Below are 25,399 nucleotides of genomic sequence, written 5' to 3'. Positions count from 1 at the left end.
CCTCTTTGTTAGAGAATGGCATTTTCCAATTGATGTCCAACAAATCTTCAACCAGACCATACCATAACAATAAACCATCTAAAAACAACAGCCCACCCATGCTAGTTACAATTAGATTGTTCTCTAATGCATTATACAATCAATTTTTATTCATCTCATTAATATAACAGCTGGAGATTACAAGGCAAATTAATAGCCTAACAACAATGATAGATGGTCAATATAATTGTCACATCAGTAATTTATTTTTCCCCATTGAAAACTGATACATTTTTATATTTGCATTGCAAAACAACCTCTCTGGTCATGGTGCTATTTCCTTGATGTCTTCCTCCTGTGAGTGTCTTTTCAATCTTGTTTTAGGTTCCACCCTGCCGGGGTACTGCTGTAAGGCGTGCACAGCCTCATTTATCCCCCACACTAACACAGCAAGAAAAGTACCCACAAGTCCCTTAGTTCTTATCTTAAAAAATGACCAAAAAATCACTATGTGTTAATTTAAAATGTCAGATTTGTATATTTCCAATCAATGTAAACAAAGAAATAACCTGTGAAGGACCCAACTGAGTAACAAACACTGTTCTCTGTGAGAGCTCTTGCTGCCAAGGAGATTCTGCTGCCAATTCTGCTGTGCAAGTCTGTGAGATTGACCTAAAGGTTAATTTTTCTGGCTGGCAGATTATGTCAGAGGATGCAGTGTTACAGTGAGAGAAGTCAAGCTTTGCAGAGCCTCCAAGCCCTAGCCCTGAATGATCTGAAATTTGAACCCTCTGATCACATTTCTTCCTCTTCCAAGTAACAAACAATAAGATGAGGAAATGGCCTCAAGTTGCACCAGGATGGGGGGTGGTGGTGTGAAACTGAATAGGGAACATAAGATGGAGTCCCTTTTCTCAGATAAATTTCACTATAATCATTGTAAGTAAAAATGTTTCAATTATCTTGCAAGTAAAAAAAATATACTTTTAACACATTATTTTTAAGTGATCCAAAATGACTTTTTACATCTTTTCCCCAAATTTTGCTGAAAAAGTTGTGCCAGTCAGTCTTGAATTCAATTTCTTCTTGATTTTTTTCCTTTCTTTTCATCCCATGACCACCCCACAAAAAAAAGAAAATCCATTACTCTGTCAGTATGCCTGAAAGCTTGCTATCATATTAACCAAGGCATAGCTGTTTATCCTGACAAGAACAACATGCAGTCAGGAAAAAGTTCACGGACTCTCATCCTTCAAGATTTTTCCTGTATTTTTGACTAAGAAAGGTCAAATTCAGTTTCAAAGTCTCTGTTCAGTATTATTCATCATTATTAAATCATAAGCAACTGATCATAAGCAAGGAGACCATTGTGACACTTCAATAGTTCCTTAATCCACAGTTGCTGAGATCTCCTCTTACCACGATTTGGTAGCTTACATCAAAAGAGAGAAGTACTAGAGATTCAATGGGAGTTGTTTCAACCTCTTAAATAACTGCTATTATGTTCTGCTCTGGTGCCAGGTGACTGACTTCACTTTTCAATTATTTAAAAGAATAATAATTTTATGGAGGAGTGACACATCTCAATGGACAGTATATCATTCCTAGAATTCATTTAACTTACAGAATAGACTGTTCATGACAGTTCTTCTTTTGGTGATATTCAATATTTCTTGTACACAGCCTAATTGTTTCTAGCCCTTTAAATATTTCATTTTAGCAAATATCAGAGCTGGAGGCTTCAGTACTCCACAAGAACATGCAATGTCTATTGTTCAGCTTCCTTTCTTTTTCCCAGCATGACAAACGACAGTAAATTATCTTAAATTTTAAGCTTAGTGGCTTCAAGTCATTCACTCTGAACAAACTTCTCTCAAGTGTATTTACCCTTCCAAGTTGCTTTAGGTTATGTAAAAATATTCTCACTGCAGTAGGGCAAGCCTCCAGGAGGTCCTGGAGGTTTTCCAGCAGGTGCCAGTAAGGTGGCAAAGGTGATGGCATTGGAGAAAGACAACCAAGTGTGTTCTGTGTTACAGCCATCTGAGCTCTGGCAACCTGAAACTCAGGATCTTCTCAGCCAAAGCCTGTGTCAACAACTCTGTTTTCCCTCCCATCATTTTACTTGATTAAATTCTCCTACTTTTTGTCCCAAAGGTTGTTTTGTAGGCAGTGCTACAACTTTTATATGCCATATCAGCAACTTTTAGAGGCCACCCTGATCATCTGGCTTTTTGTAACATGGTGCTACATGTTCTTGCAAAATCAGGTGAGAACCAAATTTGATTCTTTAAGAGCTCAAGAGAAAGTATATGTGTAATGACTTGTGTTTACTTTCACCAAACATACATAATGACTTTGCTTTTCCACTTTTTGCCATTTTGAAGGTGAAACTATTATAACAGAAAGGTAAATTGTCAGGAAAACCTCTGAGATTCTCTGCGTTTTCATGTATTTGCCCTTTATTATTGAAATACTTGGACACATGTTACCAGATCTCCTCACATCACCACCACATAATTTAGAAGTGGAAGGTTAAAAATATTTAAACTTCATGTTCATACTGTTTCATTTTCCAGGGAGACTGATTTGTGCAGGAGGCTCCACCAAAGTGCTGAAAGGATGGTCAAGGCCAAAAACAGCACCAGGCTGGATAAGAGGCATATGCAGCCATAAGCTGGCCTTGAGAATTCTTATCAAGTGGCCCTGAAGCACATCTGCTACAGGAATCAACACTGATGGAAAAATCTCCACCTTCTGCAATATGACCATCGATGGCTGTTTGTGCATACTGCCTCTGACCTTGATTTCCCCAATGCTGTAATTGATCTGGACATCTTAGATCAGTGCCTGATATCTTTGTTTCACTTTCTTTTGTGTGACAACGTGGCTATTTTGGGAAGTGAGTAGAGCTGGAAAGACAGCTGAAAAGACATCATGTCAAAAAGGACACAGACCACTTGAAAAGGGAAAAAAAATTCCACAGAAAAGTATCCAAGCAATGAAAAGATAGAGCAGCATAAAAAAATTAATAAGGTCTTTCATCTCTTCAGACATACTTTACCCACTCTGTGAAATACATTTATTTCACTACTGGTTCCCCACACTACTCATTCACATGTAACACAGGTAGACCCAGCTTATAGCAGAAGGAATAAAAGAATTAGGTTCCTTCTTAGCCTTGCAAAAATTTGTGTGCTCGGAATATGCTCATTGAAAGCAGCAGCAAAGCTGAAAATGTGGGGGAAACATGGAAGAAAGGATTGGTTCTGTTAAGTATCTGTCAGGAGCTGATGCTTGTGACAAGAGTATGTTTTTGAAAGATGTAGCTGGATTCTGGGAAAGTTTTGCTTTTCCATGGGTGTTAGATACAGACTCAAAGTCAGTGGGAAATGTGATCTCAAAGCTGAGCTGCTGCCATCAGGAGTGGCTGCAGTTTACATCATGGGCATGGAGGGAGGGTTGTAGATGCTGGTGAAGTGGTCAGGAGAAGGAGGATGCTCTATTCCAATTAAAGGCAAGGAATAGGCAGCCTCTACACCATACAGCCCAGAAACACTTTGCCTCCTTGAATGCTACCTTGTTAACTCTGCTTCAGGCTAATTGGGAGACCTCTGTCAGCACAGCCTGGGTCAGAGGAGGATAATGAACTCCACAAATGCACCTTTCTCTGGTACCATGTTGTGAATGACAAATCATATGCTTCCACAAAATCTGCCTGGGCTTTTTTTTTTCTTGTTAGCAGTCTTTAGAATTGCTTTGTTGGCCAGCAAACTGAATTTTAATACAAACTTCTCAGTGTTTGGAGGAAGAGGTTTCTCGGTGATCTGTTCCTCTATCTGTACGGTGTTTGTTCTCAGAAGGCTTTAAAGTAGGAGACTCTTGAAAGTTCCCCTATTAAAATTGGTATTATTACCTTAGATTTTATGATAGTATGAACTTACTAAGCAAAACTAGATGGCAGAAAAAGCAAAGTTGTAGTTCAATTATTTTAAAATAAAAAAAAAATATAGGGTATATAGGCAACTCATTATGTTTCACCAGGAAGAACCCTTCAGGGTAGACGGAAGCAAAAGTAGGGAAAGTGAATGGAGATTGAATAATTTACTTTACATCTATGGAAAACAATACTCATAGCTTAATGCATATTGACTTATCTCTGTCCCCTAATGAAGGGGAAGGGGAAGGGGAAGGGGAAGGGGAAGGGGAAAGGAAAGGAAAGGAAAGGAAAGGAAAGGAAAGGAAAGGAAAGGAAAGGAAAGGAAAGGAAAGGAAAGGAAAGGAAAGGAAAGGAAAGGAAAGGAAAGGAAAGGAAAGGAAAGGAAAGGAAAGGAAAGGAAAGGAAAGGAAAGGAAAGGAAAGGAAAGGAAAGGAAAGGAAAGGAAAGGATGAGGTACTTGAAAAGCAGCTATGGTAATAATAATAATTAAAGAAAAATGTGTATCTCGTAAAGACAGCTTTTAATCCTGAAGTAATTTATTTCAGCAGTAGTAGATAATTGCACTTAGGTGATAACTACAGCAATTAGAAATGTTATTCTTTGCCCTGTTTGCTTGCATCAGTAATTGACACCTTATTAACAGTACATTAGCTCATGGAAAAAAATCAACCAACATCATCATGACTGCAGATTAATGGCTCTAATACTGCCCTGAAGTTAAAGGATGTATGTCCCATTGAAGATAGTTTTTCTACCTGAAAATTTGCTTTAATATAACTGTGATACAATTCTGATGAAGAACTAGAGGATCCAGTCACTATCATTAACAGTAATGCTTAATTATCCCTTACCTGGGACTAATTCTCTATTGATAGAAGTGTGATTTACTGATAAATTACATGGTAGCTTAGCTTTGGGGAGGAACTTGTAGCATCAATTTTTTTTTGGGCCTTCAAAATAGAAAGGAGAAGAGAGGTCCTGCTGTCACAGAAATAGTTCCCAAAACAAGGGTTTTCTGTGAACCAGCTTTTGTTGGAAGTAATAATTTTCTTGCTACTCATAGACAAATTAAAATTTTGGCTTAGAGAAAAAAAAGAGAAGAGAAGAGAAGAGAAGAGAAGAGAAGAGAAGAGAAGAGAAGAGAAGAGAAGAGAAGAGAAGAGAAGAGAAGAGAAGAGAAGAGAAGAGAAGAGAAGAGAAGAGAAGAGAAGAGAAGACTGAGAAAAATGAACATAATTGGATTGAAAAGAGAGAGGTTTTCTCCTGATGTCATTTTAAGATGTGGCTTTTCCATGTACTCACTATCTTCTAAAAAATAACAGATGCATCTCAAATGGGGGTGCTAAGATTTTGTCACACACTGCCCTAGCAGCAAAAACTCCCTGTTCCAAGTATCAGATCCTAAAGGATAGTTAGACTAGTTTGAAATTACCTTAAGAAACTAAGGCAATCCTGTTGCATCATCATACCTCTATCCTTACGCTTGCCAAACAATTTCCATTTTGACTTATTTACAAGTAGTATCATGAGTGATTTCGTTTTGAAAAATGGTTATTTTTACCATATATTGTCCCTATAATTCCACCTTTCTATTGTTTTAAAAATGGCTTCATCTTTTCTGAAAAAATCCACCAAAACTAAAACTGAAAAAGCAGTCTCATCTTATGAGACTCTCAGCCTGCATTAATATTTTTCTATGCATTTTTATCTATATACTTATTTTTACTGCTTGCTAACAGTTTCATTTGGAAGGCAATTTTCAGAAGCCTCATGTGCAACAATTGTTTGCATTGCTCTGGCCAGCAATTTCTTTCACAAATTAATTTACTGGTAACTAAAACACCTGCTAAATGTTCAGATTCTTCTGATTTAGCCATATTTCATACCTATGCCTGACATCACTACCAGTAAATGGGCTGATCTCATGTCTAGCTTGTTGGATATAAATTGTATCTATCCTAAGGCTAGAATTCTGTCACAGATCAGAATACTGAGGGCAAAGTTAGCTTAGTCGTGGGCAGTCTTCTTCATGCTCTTTGTGGAATGGATACTTCACCTCAGCTTCCTGTTCTTTTATGAATGTAACGATGTGAAGATTTTCCCCTCAGTTTTCTGCAACACCAACCCCTTGCAGGAAAGAACAGAAGTCCAGAAAACAGTTTTCCTACCTCAAGTTGTCTTTGGATTTGAATGATTCTTGAATATGAACTTGTTCTATTCTCTATGTATTTAAAAATCTTCTCTGTATAAACAAATATGTAAGTAAGAGACAGAATTTCAGTTTCTAGCTCCCTATACTTATTTTTCATTGCTAAGATAGCTATTTGATAATGAACTGGTGTTGCTTCACAAATGTGTTGTCTTTACAGGCAACAAATAGACTTTATTCATAATGTGTATTCATCATTCTGCAGAATAGACTGTATTCAAAATTCAGAAAACTTTTGATAATGTATTTCAAGTCTCACATTTTCACTGGCTGCAAAACTGCAGATGGTGATTCTCAGTAAAAGGATGTTTTCAGAAATGTATGGCAAAGATGTGGCCTTTGAGAATCTGCTGGAATCCTGTGCTGCTGTTTTGTCCTGCCCTAGATCTTACACACCATGGCCAGCTCTGCATAGAGGTGGGAGGCTTCACCTGAGCACTTGCTGTGCTCCATTGGACTTAGGGTGAGATTCAAAGAGATGGTAGTCTGATATCTCATCTCATCTCATCTCAATGTCATCTCATCCCATCCTCCCTTCTTTCACACGTCCCGACAACAACATCCGAATGATGCTGAGCATTCAAGAATTATGTACTACTGCTGAGAGATCAGACTCATCACTGTACTGCTAAATACGTACATTGAGTTCTCTAATGGAAAACAAACAGCTCAAAATTAATATTTTAGCAGCTAAAATATTGTGCTTGGCTGACTGCATGAGCTCAAGTGGTAACAGAAAAAATAATTTCTTTTTAGTTTATAACTGGCCACTGAAGAACCTCCAGCTGTGTGCAAGATTTTCTCATGACCATTTCAACATGAATTTTGTGCTGGATGTGAAAATTTTGAGGTGCTTCCCAGAATTTTTGCTAAGATGTGCAAAGTCTGAGTGACTGCATACTGAAGTAGCATCTCAGGCAGATATAGGTGATGTCAATCACTCACAATTTTCTGTACCGCAGTTGGCTCCTAACTCAGCCCTACGTAAAAGAGGAAGACAGCATTATTTCAATAAAGCAGATGAAAAGTATTTTTATAAACCAGAGAAAGTCAAAGCTCCTAGCAAGGGAATTTAAAACCAAACCTATCAGGGCTTGCTTGGGACATTTTAGAAATCAGAACTATAAAACAGTCGAAGCAGAACGTGAACCTCAGTTTATTACAGAAATATCTCTCAAATCTTCAATTCTTTGATTTGCTCACATTCTCTATAGCCAGAACACAATCTTCCTTTTCCATTTATTTCAAGTGCACTTTTATTGAAGATGCTTAGTGACAATGACCTTCTAAAGCAAGTACTTAAATTTCTTATGACTGGGATGGACTGCAGTGCCACCAAAAGATTCTGGTCAGCTGATTTCAAACACCCCAGCAGGAGCTGAATACCATTCTCTAAAGGCCTTTCAAGTATATTTTTTTTTCTTACTGATTATACAGGCCACCTCAAAATTAGGGGCAAAACAGCTGTGCAAGTTAAATGAAGTAAATTCCATCAAAGTTCTTTATCACAAATATATGTGTTTTGGATTAAAAATAGCCCATAAATGTTCAGCTTTGACTGTACTGGATATTACAAGATAAAATAATCCTGTCTTTACCCATTTAATTACGGTAATTAACTGAACCCTGCATGTTGGACTACTACAATTTCTTTTAAGACTATCCTGATGAGAAAGATAACATTGTTTACTTCATGCATTGCTTTGTTAAGCAAAGTACTGAGAAAATGTGTTTTGGCTCATCTGAAAATATCTAATGAACAAGCAGAGATTCAGGTGAAGACTCAGAGCTCAAATAAAGTAAAAAAACACAGCCTTATATAGCTCAGGAAATGTAAAAAAGTACACCTGTGAAGTTTCTTAGTCCAGGCAGGTGGGGACAAATAGAGAGAACATAATTTAATTACAGGCTTTTTCCTTTCATTGAGAAGTAATCTACCTAATCTTTTTGTTTGAACACTTGATATGAATGGGGTTTTTAATGCTGAGAACTCCTTTTGTGTTTCTCACATGGGCCTGAGAGTATTTAAGGATTATTCTAAACATGCTTAATCCTTATCTTCCAAGTGCCACTCAATAATCAGCATGGGCGTGTTAAGTATGAGTGCAGTTAAAAGAGGTACACCCATTAACAGCATTTCTTAAGATGGATAGGAAGAATTTGGAAATAATGTATAGATAGAAAAATTTGTATTCACAACTTGAAGGCAGCTGTTAAAATGAAATAATTATAGCATCCTTGGGAGTACTGGAATCCACCCATTTTTCAGTGTCCAACTTCTAAGGTTAGAAACACTCTACAATCTATCCACACTGGTCGCCATATAGATATTTTCTATCCAATTTCATTCACAGAAATCATTGTAGCTAGATATTTAGCTCACATACTCCATATATTTTGTGACTAGCCTGAACTGTACATTTTCAGACCCATGAAAATGAAAATTCAGCTATCGATAATGTTTTTTCTAAATTGCCATGAAACCCATTACAAGCTTCACAGAAGCTGCATCAGCAAAGCCCATGGCTTTACAAAAGCCATCAGAAATCTATTTTTCTCAGTCAACACAGCATTAACGGAAGTAGGTTATGAATTAGACTTCCATACAAAATTATTACAACTTTTATACAGATCTTCTCAGAACAAATCAGGAATGAATAGCAAAAGGTAAAACAAGAGAACACTCCAAATTGAAAACACAGTTTTGTCCAGTACTGCCATTTCACAGAAAAAATAATTTGCAGGATAAATTAAAAACTAAACAGAAAATTTCATTAAAACTGAGATTAAGCTGGATGAACTTTTAAATGAATAGGACTGTTGGAATAGGGCTGTTGCTGTTGAAAAGAAAAAGCTTACACAAACTTTTTTTTTTTATGAAGGACTAATGTCTCTGCTTTGCACCACAGTGTAGCTCAAAATGTGAACTGACATTGAAAAATCAAAATCGGTTATTTATGGCTAATTTCTTCTAATAAGGGGGGGGGAGTTCTACTTTATTTACCAAAAGAATAGTTTTATCTGGTTATTAATGTCTTTACTATCATTCTGTATGTAGATTTATTGTTATTTACACACCTTTATAGTAATTTGCACACACACTAAAAATAACATTTATAGCTCTGTGAAGTAAAGCATCAAATCAATTTCTATTTTTTTGGTAACACTTTGCTAGTTTTCCAGTTTTAGCTGTGTAGGACTTGTTTGCACCTTACTGGCAAAGCATGCAAGACTTGGCAATCAAAGACAAATGTTAAAATACTTTTTCTGTCTCATGCTCATAAAAAAATGAACTTTTTCAGTCCTTGAAAAAATCATGGCTAAGATGTAATGTCCCTGATCACAGTAACAGCTCATCAAAAATTATCTGATGGAATGAAATTTCATATGAACAGAACGCATTGTTGATTTTGGCATATTTATAGTCACACTGAAATTCGTGAAAGCACTGTGCTTTTTCTTTTTTTTTTCATTTAAACACCAGCAACAGTGTTATGATGAATTGGTAAATACATTCATACTGCATTCACTGAATTTTTCTTCTCTGGAAACATTTATCAACATCTTTGTCTGTCATTTACTTTCCAAGCATCTGGACTGTTGCTTCTCTGCTTATTGCCTCCCCCCCACCTCAATATTTGTGTCTCATTTGCTCCTGGAAACTGCCAATGGAAATTAGCTGATAGTGTTATGTACTACACCAGTCCAAGTATCCTTCCTGTCCTTTTCTCACCTTTTGAGATGCAGGTATTGGTTACACTGATCTTTCTCTGATGTATCCGTGTATCTCAGTGCCTTAATCTCTTTCCCAGGTATGTTATTTCCAGCACATGAAATTCATTTTGGTTAGTTTTACTTTAGCTTAGCTAAAACTTCTGAGCAGTCGTGGTGTATTTCTGTTCTCTCCAGATTCCCAGAGTGACTGTAAATCTCAGTATCTTACAGTACACAATAGGGTAAATACTGAGTCTCCTGAGAGTTTATTTCACAACTTCTGGTCCCAGACTCTAATCACGATCTAAATCTCCTCAGATGATCTATTAATTCCCTAAAATTGAAGAGTTCTGGTGGAGGTAGAACTGAAGAAGCCAGGTCACTGATCCTTTTTCCTGAGAGAAAAAAGATATCAGTGTGCTTCCCTCATGCATCTCAATTTTCATTGGGGTGCCCTATTTCTTAGCCCTTAGCCCTGGATAGCTTTGCCTGTAGTTAACCAGTAAGTATCAAGTTCTTCAATATCTTTTTTCGGAAACAGATAAAATCTGAAATAAGTCTACACACCTACCATACGTAGTTTTGTGCTGCTTCATTTTCTGATAAGGATTTAGGGGCATTAGAATTTTGTATCAGCACAGAATACATCTGCCTGCAATAGCTCTGAATCCTCCTGAGCCTGTGGCTCCCCCAAGTCCTTCCAGAGCATCAGGCTGCTGTCATCACACAAAATATTATGGCTACAAGGGTGCTCCAGGGTGCATGTTGGAAGCCTAGCAGCTCTGTCCCAGACAAAGGTGCTTTCTGGCCCTTGGGTGATCGACAGTGAAACAGCCTGTTCTGTGGCAGTGAAAATTAATGTAATGCCAGGTTCACAAAGCAGTTGCCAGGGTCTGTCAGAGTCATTTGTTCCTGAAAAATGTGCACCCATGTTTCTGAAAGAAAATACTATCTTTATATCCAGCTCATGGAAAGCCCTCTTTAAAAATTTGCTTTGCATGTTTATATTTAGGAAGGAAAAAAAAAAGAAAACAATACCAAACCACCATTATAAAATAGTGAGACTCTTTGTGCAAGATCCTATACTTGAAATTTTTTTGGGGGAGAATTTTTGGGATAGCTCAAATTTCATTTTCTTTCCAAGTACCCCATTATTGTGTACTCTTCTTGTATCCCAGCCCTAGTCTGAATACTGGTCTGAAAAGTGCACAGCTATTCTAGGCCCTATATAAATCATACTGACGACTATTAAAAAAAAAATCCCCAGACAGAAAATCAAAACATCAGCAGCTTTTGCTTCATGTGTCTCTTGGCCAAGTAACAGTAATTAAATCTTTTTTAGCTTGGTTTGCTCAGGAAATGAGGCTTATGTAATTACATTCATTGTCTATGTTTATATGCATGTTATCTGTCCTTGCTGCAATAAATTTTGCACCCGTTCCCCAATTTTGTTGTAATTTGACAGAAGAAAGTAAGCCTCAGATATTAAATATTCTTTAAAAGGGAGCTCCCAAATAGGGGAGATATTTTGTTATAATGCCCCTCAGGGAGGAAAAGATTGCAGTCTTATTAGGGATCACAGAACGGCCACTCATCCTCAAATTATGTGCCCCTGGATATCAATCTGCTTTTGTCCTGCAACCAGAAATGCTTCTGGACACTGTACTACTCCAGTGGATTGAGAGGACTTTTCCCATTAAAAAAAAAAAGGAGGGGAAGAGCACCTGCTCTTTAAAAGGCATGAGGGCATGTGCATTGTGGAGCTCAGTCTCTATTTTCAGTCTCAACAGGTCTCCTGACATTGTTTGTAACACACCATTTCCTTTGTGTTGCCTTGATCACGTATTTCTCCAGCCGCGCTATTTATTTTAGCATCCCTCCCAAAAGATCTTTCCCTCACTACCAGCCAGTGATTTAGCAGATGCCATATTTAATGGGCCTTAGACTGCTGGAATGGCTTTGCCCAAGGACACTGACAAGTAGAGGATTTCATCTTTAGGCTACCAGCAGGCAAAAATCTGTCATCACAGAGGATTTCTGGACACAGCTTTCTGCTTCTCAGCCAGCACAGATTTTTCAATTGGAATGGCTGGCTTTGCCATGGCATGCTGTGGTTTTGTGCCAATTACATTCCTTTGAACATAACTGACAATGTGGCCTAGATCACTTTTGACACCAGGTCTCCTCCAATCACATTACTTTAACCCTGTTAGGTTAGATAGGCCTTCTCTCTTTACTTTATATATTAGTCCTGGATTTTTTTATATCCTGTAACATTGCCTTTCCCTTAAAGCACTTTGGAAGAGGTAGATGTTTCAGTTATCTCCTTTTCTGCCATGTGTCTCCTTCCCTTGATGGGTAAAAACCCCAGTGCAAGTGATCTTCATTCTGTTTGCCTGTTCACTGAGGACAGGTTGCTCGAGATGCTAAAGGCAGCTGTGGTTTGGCATGTCAGCAGGACAGGAAGCCCAGCTCCAAAACACACAGCCTGTGCTCCAGTGGAGACAGCCCTCACAGAACCACAGGGTAAAGACATTCAAATGCAAGTGTCAGATGCTTGGTCCAAGTCTTAAAGTCTTTCATGAGCTTTCCAAGGCTCTGCAACAGGCAAAAGTGTCAGAAGAAACCTGCACTCTTCTGCCTCAAAGAGAGGACTGCTGCTGATTTTGTCTGTCCTAGCATTGCCTGTCCTTGCTTTCCAGGAGCAGGCTTCTAAAGCAAGGAAATAAAGATGAAATGGATCAATGCTCAAGTAAAAGAGGAAAACAAGGAAGGCCCTACAGCCCAAAGTAAGCTCTTTGACTTATACTGATGCCTGAGTATGGGCATAGGGGGCTGCAATTTTCTCTTTAGAAGTGAACACCACTAAGAAAGGAACAGAATAAAATTTCATCTAGAATCTAAATATGATGATGATGAAAACCTGTGAGCACCTCTCAGAAGATTTCTGGATCAAAAAACTTTTAAAGTCTTGGAAAGTAAGAGCTCCTTTTCTTGAATGATAGGCCTGAAGCTGTTCTTCAGTCACTTCTAGTAACAATGAAAATATCCTCTCTCTGACAAAATGCTTCACCTCCCACTCATTACAGCAGCAAGCCTAGTTGTACTAAACTCCCTCTCCAAATTGCTCAGCTTCTTGTTTCCTTTGAAAGGGTTTATGAAGCACAGGGATGCCTGCACAGGGTCCCCACACCTTTCACAGAAAGGTCTCCTTGCACAGAAATTACAGGACCTGTGACAAATCCCACTCACTCCTGCAAAAATTCCCCCATAACAGCTAACTTGGCAGTCTAAATAAACATATGAACAGAATAACAACTGTCCTGGATTTTCAGCTGGCTTGGCAAAAGAAACTTTCAAAGGCAGGAAATAACAGTCACACAGCAAAGCAAACAATGGGACAGCCCTCCATCACTGGGTAATCCTCTTCTTGTCTTGTAGGGAAATGAGGGCTGAAGCTCACACCTGTTACCAGCAGCACAGACAGGCAAATTTGAATGGCATATGAAACCAGTCACTCATCCTCAGAAAACATGGAGTTTTCTCCAGGAGACTAGGATATAAAAGTATTTTTCTCTTGAAAGCACCACCTCCACTTCAATTTCTCTTTCTTATTTTTTCTCTGATCAATAGACATATGTAACTTACAGTGAGTCACCCTCCAGTTCACCACCCCCATGTCTGGGCGCAAAGAACCAGAGAAGTGACATGCTGGGGAAGGGGGTGACAGAGAGAATTGCCTGTGCATTCTCTGGTGCAGTGGTGGAGAGAAGGTGGGATGCTCTCTATGTTTCATTTACCTTCTTGAGACCATAAGTGGGGTGCCCAGTATTTTAAGTGTTGACTGTTGCCTTTATAAAATTTCATTCTCTTCCTCTCTTCCTGATTGCTCTCTATACAGTGTCATTTGCTTTGCAGTGCTTCCTGTTGTGATACTTAACTATTTTGAGCCTCAAAGCCATTGTATTATTAAAAGAAAAGTATATATTTCTCATGTTTCCAGAGATGCTAATTAGCATGTCAGAGACACTAAATTAGCTGCAGTACTCTTCACTTCAGAACATGATGGCACATAAGAGGATACTATGCAAATGTTCTCCCTCTACATGAAAAGACAGTCATAGCTTTCTTTTTTTTTTTTCCCCTCTTTTTTTTTTCCCTGGTATTACAGATGCTTCAGGTGGCCGGATACCCTTTAATCTGCTTCTCTTTAAAAAATGCTGTCCAGCATCTGGAGAATTACTTTGGGCCGATATTTTTCCTTTTTGATCAGATTAAGATATTGGTAATAGTAAGTTAAAAGAGTTTATAATGGCTAGAGAGGATCTGAAGAGATGGCATATTTCCTTTATAACTGCACAGAATCCAAGAGAATTTTAAGAGTGAAAATTAACCTTTTCAGATCCAGCACCTTATAGTGAGCTGGCATCTATTGCTCATCTGTGTTATAATGAAGCCAAACAATACCCTTCAAAACTGGATACATTTTAAAACTGATTTATTACATATGGAAAGGTAGATGTTGGTGCTGCTACATGGGCTGCCTAGCAGGTTTGTTCACGTAAGTACTATATGTAAGTGTAATATGATGTACATTTTAATTGTAACCCTAATGTTGATTGCTTATAGCAGAGTTTGTATAAAATGTGAGGAAATAAGGGCTGAATTCCTTCCAGTTTGCCAAATACTGATGTTTTTTCAATTAAAATTCCATTTAAAACAGTAAAAAGTGATCCAGTTCCCCCATCCCTTTTGCTGAGAAGGCAGCCACATGCACTTCTGACTAAAATCTGCTGGGTTTTGACACACCAGGTATTGGTGGGTGCTCCCTGTCCCTGGGGTGGAACACAGAAATGTGGCTATGCTGGGTTTGCTCCTGCTCTCTCTATTCCTTCCTCCCCACTTGTGCAGGCAACTTGCCCAGGGAGCCTGACATCAATCTCAATTTGAATTACTATGGCAATCACTCAGCCTCCATATCCAGGAGCTGCAATAGGTTTCCTACGTAGATACAGATGCTTGATGCAGGGGAAATCCACATGCCCATCAAAACTAAACCATCATGATCATGATGATTGCTGAAATACAAAAAAATGCAGCTGAAGTCAAATGCTGTGGTAGCTGACATTTATAACAAGCACAGCATGAACACAGGCTTCTGAATTCCCTTCCACAGCTTTATGACATGAATGTTCCCAAAAAAAGGGACTTAGCAGACAAGCAGGATGGAAGATATACACCCTACCAAATCAGTATAACAACAACAGAGTCCATAAACCAAAACTGACTTCTCTAATTATTTTTCTATATATTTATGTCCTTCAACTATAAATGCTTCCTAATTTTTTTGGCCTTAATTTGCATTCCTCTGGATATAAATCTGGCCTAGTATGTTTTAAATAGGATACCACCTTAGTAAGTCTTCCAAAAGTAGTGCTTTGCTAAAACAGACTGACACCTAGATTAGTATTCATAGTTACAACAGTGCTCCTTTCTGTATTATTTTTCAATCTTGTTTTGAACCACATGAGATGGCAATGGACATGCATGATGCTAAATTCAGGGATTCCTTTACATTTGAAGGGATGATCATTGCTTGCAGAACAGCTGGTTACAATAAAATGTCAGATATTGCTTGAAATAAATCACCTGGCATTATGGCTTGGTGTGATTCAGGACATTAAAGTTTCCAGGTGATCTGAGCAGAATTTGTGTTTCCCCTTTGCAATCTATAATTGGATTAACACTTTTAAGAAAAAAGTACATGTTTATAATGGAGAAATAGATATTTTTGGGGGCTATATAGTATATATAGCTCAAGGACTAATTTTGCTTGAGTTTTCTCATATCTAGTGATACGTGGTGTCTCACAAGATGTCCCATGTCTGCTTACTGATGAGAGTCCTAAGACTGGGAGCCACATGACCAAATGCCTGTTAGGAATGCCTGTAAAGGTAGGGCTAAAGATGATTATCTGTGGGACAGAATGGCTTTTCTCCAAGATGACATAAATCCCATTCAGCTCCAGGGTGTCTCTCCAAGTTTTCACATTCTTACTGTCCTTCCCCAAAGAACAGATCTCACTGAAGTGACATTGCTGTACAGTCACAGGGAGTTATGCAACTCTTTTGGCCTTTTCCTTTAGGAGACTCAGGTGTGCAGCAGGCAAGTATCCTAACTCCTTTATCTCTCACACCTACTTTACAACTCAGTGATGATCATCTAAAACATCTCACTTTACCAGGATCCTATTTGGTATCTGTGATTCCTCGCAATAACCAATAATTGGCCGGTAGAACCTTGTCACCTCTTTGCCACTCACCAGTGTAATGCACTGGGTGGAAGACTCTGAGTTATTAAAACAGCTTCTCAGGGTCTAAATTAAAGCTGCAATAACTCTAGAAATTCATTGAAAGCCCTGCCAACTAAGGGGCTGCAGCATTCAGAAAATAAATTGTAATCAAATGAAATTTTAGAACAAACAAGAATGGGAAAATCAGCCTGAAAATGTAACAAATCTTTTAAGAAGTGCCTGAGCACCTGAAACAAGGTGTTCATCTCCAGCTGTCCTTTCTAAAAAAGTCAGAGAATAGGAAGAAGTGAGAGATAAATTATGGGTATAGCTGGTTTCAGAAACTACATTTGTGTGAAGAGACATTGAAAAGTTTGGGACAGTTTATTTTAGGAAAAAAGACAAAGCGGTGTTGACAAAGGCGTTCAAAATAATGTATGACATCAAGAAGGTGGCATGAATGCTTCTAGATGTGTCTCCACAGACTAAAAAATGGAAAGAGCTTGCTATTAAACTCAGAGGGTAGAAAATTAAAAAAGGTAGAATTATTTTTCAATAGACAATAAAATTTATGACCCATTGATGGTTATTATCAACACTATCATTAAAAAGCCCTCCCAAAACATTAAACAAACCTACAGTTAAGACACTGGGATGTACACATTAAAAGTTTAAAAAATTAAATAGGATTTGGGAAAGACAGAAACCGTCATCTCCTTTCAGGACACCTCAAAGTGTGCATAAGAGTGTTGGACAGAAAGGTCTTAGAATCTTAGGAGGAGTAATGGGGTCAACTATGGAGAGAGAAAGATAGAAGAACCACCACAGCCTCTTGCAGGAAATCTGACAACACTGATGGGTGCAAGGTCTTCTCCTCATCCCAAGATTGCCAGTTTTGGCAGTGCATATCAGCTTGAGGTTGAATAAAATAGCAAAAATCAATAGGCTTGTCCTTCTATCAGCTGGTTCGCCTCTCATATGTCTCTGGCTGCTGGCTAGATCTAGCAGTGCTCACTAGCTCTGGGAATTATACAGACAGTGGGCCACCTTCCAAGGAGCAGGAATGCTCTCAGGACAGCCTGGTTTAGGGGCACCTCAGCTTAGAAGCCCAGAGCAAAGGGGCACAGGGAGCCCTTGGGAAGCACTGGGACCCAGGGGGATCCGTGTATAACACTGCTGAAGGGATTGCATTGCCACAGCAGTCCTGCCTGGCAGCCCAAGCCTTCCGAGGGACAGAAGATTGCTGTAAATTTCCTTTGTGTATCAGTCGCAGCAACAATCAACACATGTTTGCTGTCTTTCAGGACTCCTAAGGAACAGGAATTTAAGGAAAAAGCAAGACAAAGAGCCAGAACAGATCAGCCTGCAGTTGTCTGACTGAAGTTCTGGTCCAATGCACACATGTGCAGGATCCAGAAACCTCACATACACAGCTTCCCAAATTATCAAAGTAGTTTAATTTTTGCTTGCAGACTTTCACAGACACTTCAGGTATGATCTGTTGCAAGAACATGATGCTGGACTAGATTTAGTGCCCAGTTTGATCTACCAATGTTTGTGTTTTTATCGACAGAACTCTTATGTAAATAAAATGCTCCATTTCCCCTATCCTTGTACACTCATTAGGTGTGAGCCAGAACAATTTCCTTCCGTGCAATATTAAATAGAGTTAAAAGGTGAGTCCTTTTTTCCAAATAGCTTGGAGACATGTTCATTCTTTTAGTGTTCTTCACTCTTTGCTGATAATGCATTTCTTTTTTGTATCTGGGAAACAAATATAGTCCCCTCTGTCTTCAGTCTTAGATGCTGCTACACCAGTGCTGATCTCTCTGCCCTGGATGCCATTCCAGCAGCTTTGTTGTAAACCATTTCATTGCCTCAGGACCTTATATTTGCAAGGTCAATTGCTGCTGAAATGATGATTACTCTACAGCTGCTATGTATAAAGAGGGAGACAATCACAGTGCCCTTGAGCATTGACTGTAGGAGGTGGCTACCATCCCATTTTCTGTGCCAGACAAAACTACAGTTAACCAGTGCACTGTTCACTGGTACGGTCCCTGAGAAGGAAAAACTGAATATCTGTCTGTGATTTCATCTCTGGTAATAATATTAAACAAAAAATGTATCTTTACAAGAAAGATCTTTAGAACTAAATCTTTCACAGACACAATGTTGATCCTGGCTTTTTCATTTACTTCTTCTTATATAATTCAAATAAAAATCTCCTTACTGCACATTTTCATATTTGCAGCTGGAAAGCAAAACTGAATTCTTTATCTGCTATGGAAGAATGGAGTCTAATTTCTGCTTTATAAATATAAAACTACACAAAAGAAAGCAATAAGGCTTTGAAATTCCTCAAGGTAAGTGCAATTCTTGACTGACACCGTCTCCTGTTCTGGAGACAGCGTAATGTCCTCCACAAACAGCCCTGGTCAGGGGAAGCCAGCCAGGGACTGAATCCCATTTTGGATACAGTCTAGCAGGTAAAGCAACATGGAGGAGAAATGACCAGCTGCAGACCATCCCACAAGGCCAACAACAGAGTCAGAAAAACTACTTAGGGCTCTGGTGCCTTGAGCCACATCTGCTACACTGCACTGCTTACCCTAAAAGATTTCTGAATGCACTGCTGCATGCTCGAGATGATCCTTCAAAATGTTCATATTGTTAGGGTAAGCTTATTTTATGGTCCATATATTATCCCTGGCTCTAGACATTAAAGCTCATAGCCTTGAATATATTGGTTTCTTTGGCCATTGTAAAATTTGTAAACAGTTCTGTCTATAAATGACCTGAAAATCAGCTTAACAGGCAAAGGCAAACAGCACCACCCTCATTCTGCTATCCTTCTTCATGGACAGAACAGCAATTTTTTTGTGCTTAGGATATCTCAAAATGCAATGGCATATCTCAGTTACAGAAACTTAGGCTTTTTCTAGCCTTTTCAATTATTAAATATGAGAAATTTACATAATGGTAATACATAGTTGATTTAACTTCACTTAAAATTTTTTAAAAAAACATAATCAATCATCTTTCCTCAAATATACAGGAAAAATAACATATTTGGCTAAACTGAAGAAGTAAAGTAGATTTCTCTATAATTTGGCATTCCTTGCTGACTGATTTTTTTCTAATTAAGCATTAAAAAAATCATCAGATTTTTTTCTACCTGTTTATTTAATAATCCATTCAAGTTATTAAGAAACAAGAGAGCCAAACACACATGTCATGTTCCACTATTCCTGGATGTGGGACCACACTTTAAACAGCCAGTGCTCCACAGCTTCCTCCCTGCTGCTGCTGGGAGCACAAGGACTGCAGCACCTGAGCAGACCCAGGATCCTCCAAGATCCACCCAGGATATCATCCCAGACATCTAGCTAAATTGCCTTATCCATTCCAGAGTGCCTAAACACTTTGGTATAGAGCCCAGTTTCTAATCCCATCAATGTGAAAGGGCCTTGAGACATGCCTGAGGGGTTGGTAAGCACTGCTAGCACTGGGGCTGTTCACCAGCCAGGGGCTGGGGGTGTACACCATGGTTTCACCTACCAGAGATTAAGGTAAGGGCTCAGTTGCTGCTACTGCCTTCTTGTGGGGTTAGCTCTAAGATTTCTTCTCAGACATCCTTTTTCCTGAATGTTTCCTGGGAAGAAAAAGTTAAATCTACACTTGGGTTCAGAAGGAATGAAAACCAGAAAAGAAATAAGAGCCACTCTGGGAATTGCATGAGAGACTTTTGAATGTGTGGGATGCCTATGAAAGCAACTGGAATCTGGTCTGCTTCTCCCTCTGTGACACCTTCAGAGCAAAAGGATACTGTAATAATGAAAAAGTATTGATAGCTTTTCCTCAGTAATGAATTAAAAGTTTTCAGAACACAGCAAGGAGCCCGGCACAACAACACTGCATTTTTGGAGAAACGTGGTTATTACAAAAGTATTAAATTATTTTTCAATCAAATATTTCATACACTGAAACACATAAAGCAGCTGGAAAAAAAATCAAATTTGAATTCTTTCTTTCATTCCTGGTGATAAACGGCTTCCTTCAGGTTCCAGGAGATAGATAAATTTAAAGACAGGCTTTCATGTAGCCTTGATTTCTGCTATCCTTTCAACTAGGGCTCAGGAATGCCATATAGAAGATAAAATCTAATTTCCATGAGAGAACTGGATGACTCTGGGAATTGAAAATGCCACATAGGGCCATTTGCCTTTGTAAGTCACTGGTTCAAACAGAGGTTAATCTGTGACCAAACTTTGCTCCTCTGGTGGTGGTTGGGTATATGGTCCGTGACATGGATCAGCCCTTCACAGCTGCTTTCTGCATCCTTGAAGCTGACACAGTCCCAGATATTTTATTTGCCAGATACTGCAGGACTATGGGGACAGTGGTGGCAATCAGGAGGTCAATGACTTCTTTGTCATTGCTGGATTTTTGGTCTTCCATCTGACCAAGGTGGAGTTATTCACTTGGCAGCATAACAAAACTGCACTGCTCATATTATACTATTTCTATGGCTGGCAGAGAATTTAACTCTCCATGGCTGTCAGCTGAACAGCTTCCAGTAAGACTAAAAATAAATGTAAAACCAGTGCCCTTTTCTCTTCCCCATACACAGTATACATTCGCACATACTAAAATCCCAACCAAACCATGGCTAAAGATACTTCCTCTGTAGACAAGCTGATCTTTGAAAGGCTATAAATAATTTAAGTGAATTATAGATTATTTCCCACTGAACCAATATGGGAGGGGAAAAATAAGTCTGCTCTTTGAGAACTGAAGGAAGAGATAGTGTTAAAAAGGCTTTTCTCAACTATACTGCTATTATTCTGGAAAAAATTGACCTTCGTAAATTCTATAGTTTTAAACTTTTATGCCATGGCACAGCATCATATTAAAGGCATGAGAGTTGCAGAATCTGTACTGGAATTTCTATTCAGAGAATAAAATGCAATATGTCTTTGAATGTGTCTTCTTAAAGAGGCAAAATGAGATTTGACTCTGAAAGGGAGAAACAGAAAAAGGATCATGCTCATTCTCATCTCCCTTCACCTCCATCAACCATCACCTTGAGCTGAACCTGTCACCCTGCAGAGCCTGCTGCCCACAGTTCCCATCTTGCCAAGTCTATGCACAACACCTTGGTGCTGAAGGCTCTTACTGCCTTAGGTGCCTTCCACATTCTATTCATGAGATCACCAAACCACAGCTCTCTGTGGTATTACAACTTTGCATAGACCAACAGGAAGTCAAAATCTCATTTCTGTGCCGTTAAATTTACACTTTTCAATAGCAGCGGCAATATCAATGATTGGGTTTTTGTTTCTTTTGGGCCATATCAGCATTTCATTCTGCTTCTGTTACCTAATGAGCATGATACATTAGCTACAACAAGGACATCAAAACTGTAGTTCTGGTAGTTGAAATTGCCTGATACACAGCAATGCAATAATTCTCTATATCTCCTGCTGTCTACAGATACAAAACTCCTACTCTGTTTAGAAGAAAAAAATTGAGGGGCATTTGGTGTTTCTTTGGATAAGCCTAATTTTACATAGAAATACCAAAACATTTAACAAAAATAATTGGAAGTGATGTCACAGGTTTTAGAGAGATCAAACCTCCCATGGACTTCCTGGAGGAAAAAACTGTAGTAAATAAGAAATACTTGGAAATTTACTACTGTCTGTAGAGAACTGATGCTTGTTTTTCAGGCTATCTTAATTAAAAATAATTTCCACAGCAACTTCATTTAGGCTTAGGGCGTTAATTTTAATGCAAAGCAAATATTCAGAATGTCCCTTAAAAAAGGATTTTTCAAAAAATTTGTAATTCATTAAAAGCATTTATAAAAGAAAAAATCATGTAAACATATTACTTTTTAATTCAACAATTTTGATTAGTTCATGTCCTAGATTAATTAAAAATGAACATAAAAATAAAGATAAAAATTACGTGGTTGCATGGTGAAGTATATGCATGTGTATAGTTCCCAGGAAGGACAAAATTCAGTATATCCCTAATTTTCAGTAGATGGTGTCCCTGGAGTACCTGTACGTTAATCAGAGGTCCAAAAGACTATGTGACACATTTTTCTGGGTCAAAAAGTAATATTTAGATGGAAAAGATTTTGCAAAGATTCAGCTGTGGAATAATTAAAGCTAGAAATTTCCCTTGGAAAAGGTAAAACCAACTTCAGCAGGATGTGGTTCTTCCCAAAACACAGATCTCCGTGGAATCAGAGTTATTACTGAAGTGATCACACTCATGACACTTCCTTCATATAAACAGCTGCAAGTTCACTTATAAGAATAAATATGAATTATGCAAATAGATATAAATATTTGAGAAACATTTTAACATAATTTAATCTGTTATGATTAATAAATTATTCTTGATTATCATAAAACAGTCATCCTAATGCCATGAACCAGTACATCTAATCAGCATTTCACAACAAAGGAGATAACATTCTGGAGATATACTTCCAAAGATTTTCTTCCACAATTTTTCTAACAAAATCTGTTTGCTTCCCAGAGATTGAAACACGATTAACATATTTCTATTCAAATACAGTTTATATAACAATAAAATGTTAATGTCAATGCACATGCAAACTGGCAGGGTTGCAGCTGAGACATCAGATTTCTCACTTATTTGACTTTCAGGCATCCAGTTGGAAAGAGAAAGCATAAGAAAAAGCTTAGCTGGCTATGTACCAAAAAAGGTGTGCAGTTATTTTTCTCCAAGTAAAGGTTCTCTTTTATGCACAATTAGCACAAAGTTTTCATCAATTATTACAAGTAGCATACTGATTAAAATATATGAACAAAAGAATTCTTTTTAAAAGCAAGAGCTATGTTGAAATGTAGGGAACCTCTTTTACACTAATCATCATGTGTCCAGTTATTCAGTGATGTACTAAAAAATATGCAGAAAATCTCTACTCTAAAACTTAAAAATGCCAATGTGAGTCTTTAGTTTAACAGCTAATATCTTAGTTCATGGTTCTAGATTCCCTATCAAATATTTGAATCTAATTTTGTTGACAAACATCCATTTTCATGGTCTGCTGCCCAAACAGCTCCACTTAATGATATTTTTCTTGCTGAACTATCCAGAATTATAATGAATGTAAATAAATTCTGCACTGCTGATACAAATGCTGGGGCAAATTTGCTGCATAAGTGCAGGGTACCTTAAAGGACAGCAGCAGACTCAAAGAATAAAACTGATGCCTATTGTATAATGTGCAGTGATGTTATTGCAGGCTAATTAATGTCTGTGGCTTAACACTGAATTTTACTAGGTAAATATAGCCTTCCTTCACTCTAACAGTACACTTGGCCCCTTAATTCCATGCATAATGATAGATGATGGATAGATATAGATATAGGTCTAGATTAGATATAGATATAGATCTGCACAACAAGTTTGGAGTCTGGTGCTCCTGGAACATTGATTATTCACTCACACTGTTCCTGGAGAGCAGTAATTGGCCTTGGAAATATTTCTCTTGATTAGGGCAGATTGGCCAGACTAGCCTGTAGGGTCCTGACTGTTTGAATCTTAGCGTTCATTTACCATTGCTCAGTACTGCCCTGCAATGGAAGGAGGAGGATGTTATCAGGGTTATGCCTTCCCTTGTTCTCTGTGGGTTTAGACTCTGAGCAGTACAGAGTGATGGCAGCACTGCCTGCTCTGCTACAGCCCATTAGGGACCAGCACCTCCATCCATTGTAAGCAGCAAATGAAAAATTTTCACTGCATTTTCAGTGCAGCCTGTGGTTAATTACACTGATGTACTGGTCCATGAATTGCTCAAGGACATCTTGAAAGTAAACAAATGATTATTCGGTGAATAAATGAATAGATTAATTGAATAAATATAATTAATTAAATGAATTAATAATTTTTCATTTAACATGTACATTCATCTACAAAAGCATCTGGGCTCATGCAAATATTCCTCATTGCTGAAAACTTTAAAAGAGTTACATTTTGATGGAAGACAAAATGCATCAGTATTTTTTATTTGTTGGCAGGCATTATAATAACAAAGACTTACTTTCTGAAGAATAAAAAGCCACATAACATTAGGAAGTGATATTTAAATAAAGATTATAAAATAACTTTGTCCTCTGTGGGGACATACTACCTAAAAAAACTTTCTGCCATTACCTTTCTGTGGTTTTTTGTTTGTTTGTTTTTCTTTGCATGACTACACCCAGAAAAGATAAGTTTGTCTTTTTTCAGCAATAGAGAACAGGTGGTGCAATACACTCAAAATTCAGTAAATATATTTTCATCTGGTGTAAAAAAGCATCCAAGAACACTGCAGCTTACCCAAAGCAGCCAGTGAAATTTTTACCTCACATAAATTTCTTGGCCTTTAGGAATGTGTTAAAAAGCTATTTATTAGTGGAATCTGCAAATAAGCATTACTCAGTCCAATGAAACATTAATTATAAATACATCTTCTGCCAGATCTAAGTATTGGATGTTTACGAAATTTATTTGTGCATGTAGGGCAAAAACTGTAAAGCACAAAGCTAGTCATTAACTTGAATAGTACTTCTCTCATGTATTTCATAACATTTTTCAATTAATTGAAGTCCCTTCTTATGAAGGGAATGATCTCTGTGGAATCTGATTCCTTCACCATCCATTTTTCTTCCCTTTATCTTCAGGGCTTGTATACTTCTTTTGCATTTTAAAATCCCCTTTTTCTTCAAAATATTTAGATGCTTATATAAATGTATGCATATGGTTATTCTATTTACTTTCAATGATATTATAGTCTGAATGAATATTGTGACTTGAAAATTAGATTTTGTACATCAGAGCTACTGGCAGGTTGTGTTAGTTCACATAAAGCAAAACTCTGACTTAGACGGAGAATCAGGTTTTTATCTAAAATAAAATTTTCCAATTGTTCAGAACGTAAGCTAATATTTAAACCCTGGGGAGAAAGAAAGTATGATTATGTCTATTTCTTCTTTTTACGGCTTTATGTTTTTTCCCAACTTCTGGTCTCCAGCTAGGATCATGAATGCAAAAAGACAGAGAAAAAGGCTGCTCCAACACCACCTGCTCAGCAGCAGAAATCAACACTGCTCATAGCACAAGAACAGCTGCTGTTGTAAGAGTTGCAGCACAGGTTTACAACAAATTGATAAGCTTGAGGTTTTGAGGACTCTCACTTTCTAAAAACTTGAAAAATTATAGTGGAGCTCTCCAGTTGCTCTCT

General features: G+C 37.9%; 1 protein-coding gene across 1 annotated transcript in view; it reads right to left on the bottom strand.

The window, feature by feature from the left end:
* Positions 1 to 25,399, bottom strand: part of GABRG3 (gamma-aminobutyric acid type A receptor subunit gamma3) — a 295,269-nt gene that overhangs the window by 53,244 nt on the left and 216,626 nt on the right. The window lies entirely within an intron of this gene.

This window comes from Melospiza georgiana, chromosome 2 (genome assembly GCF_028018845.1).
Source record: "Melospiza georgiana isolate bMelGeo1 chromosome 2, bMelGeo1.pri, whole genome shotgun sequence".
In the NCBI taxonomy this organism is placed as follows: Eukaryota; Metazoa; Chordata; class Aves; order Passeriformes; family Passerellidae; genus Melospiza; species Melospiza georgiana.
Note: the sequence above shows the minus strand (reverse complement) of the source record. Positions and strands in the feature narration are given on the sequence as shown.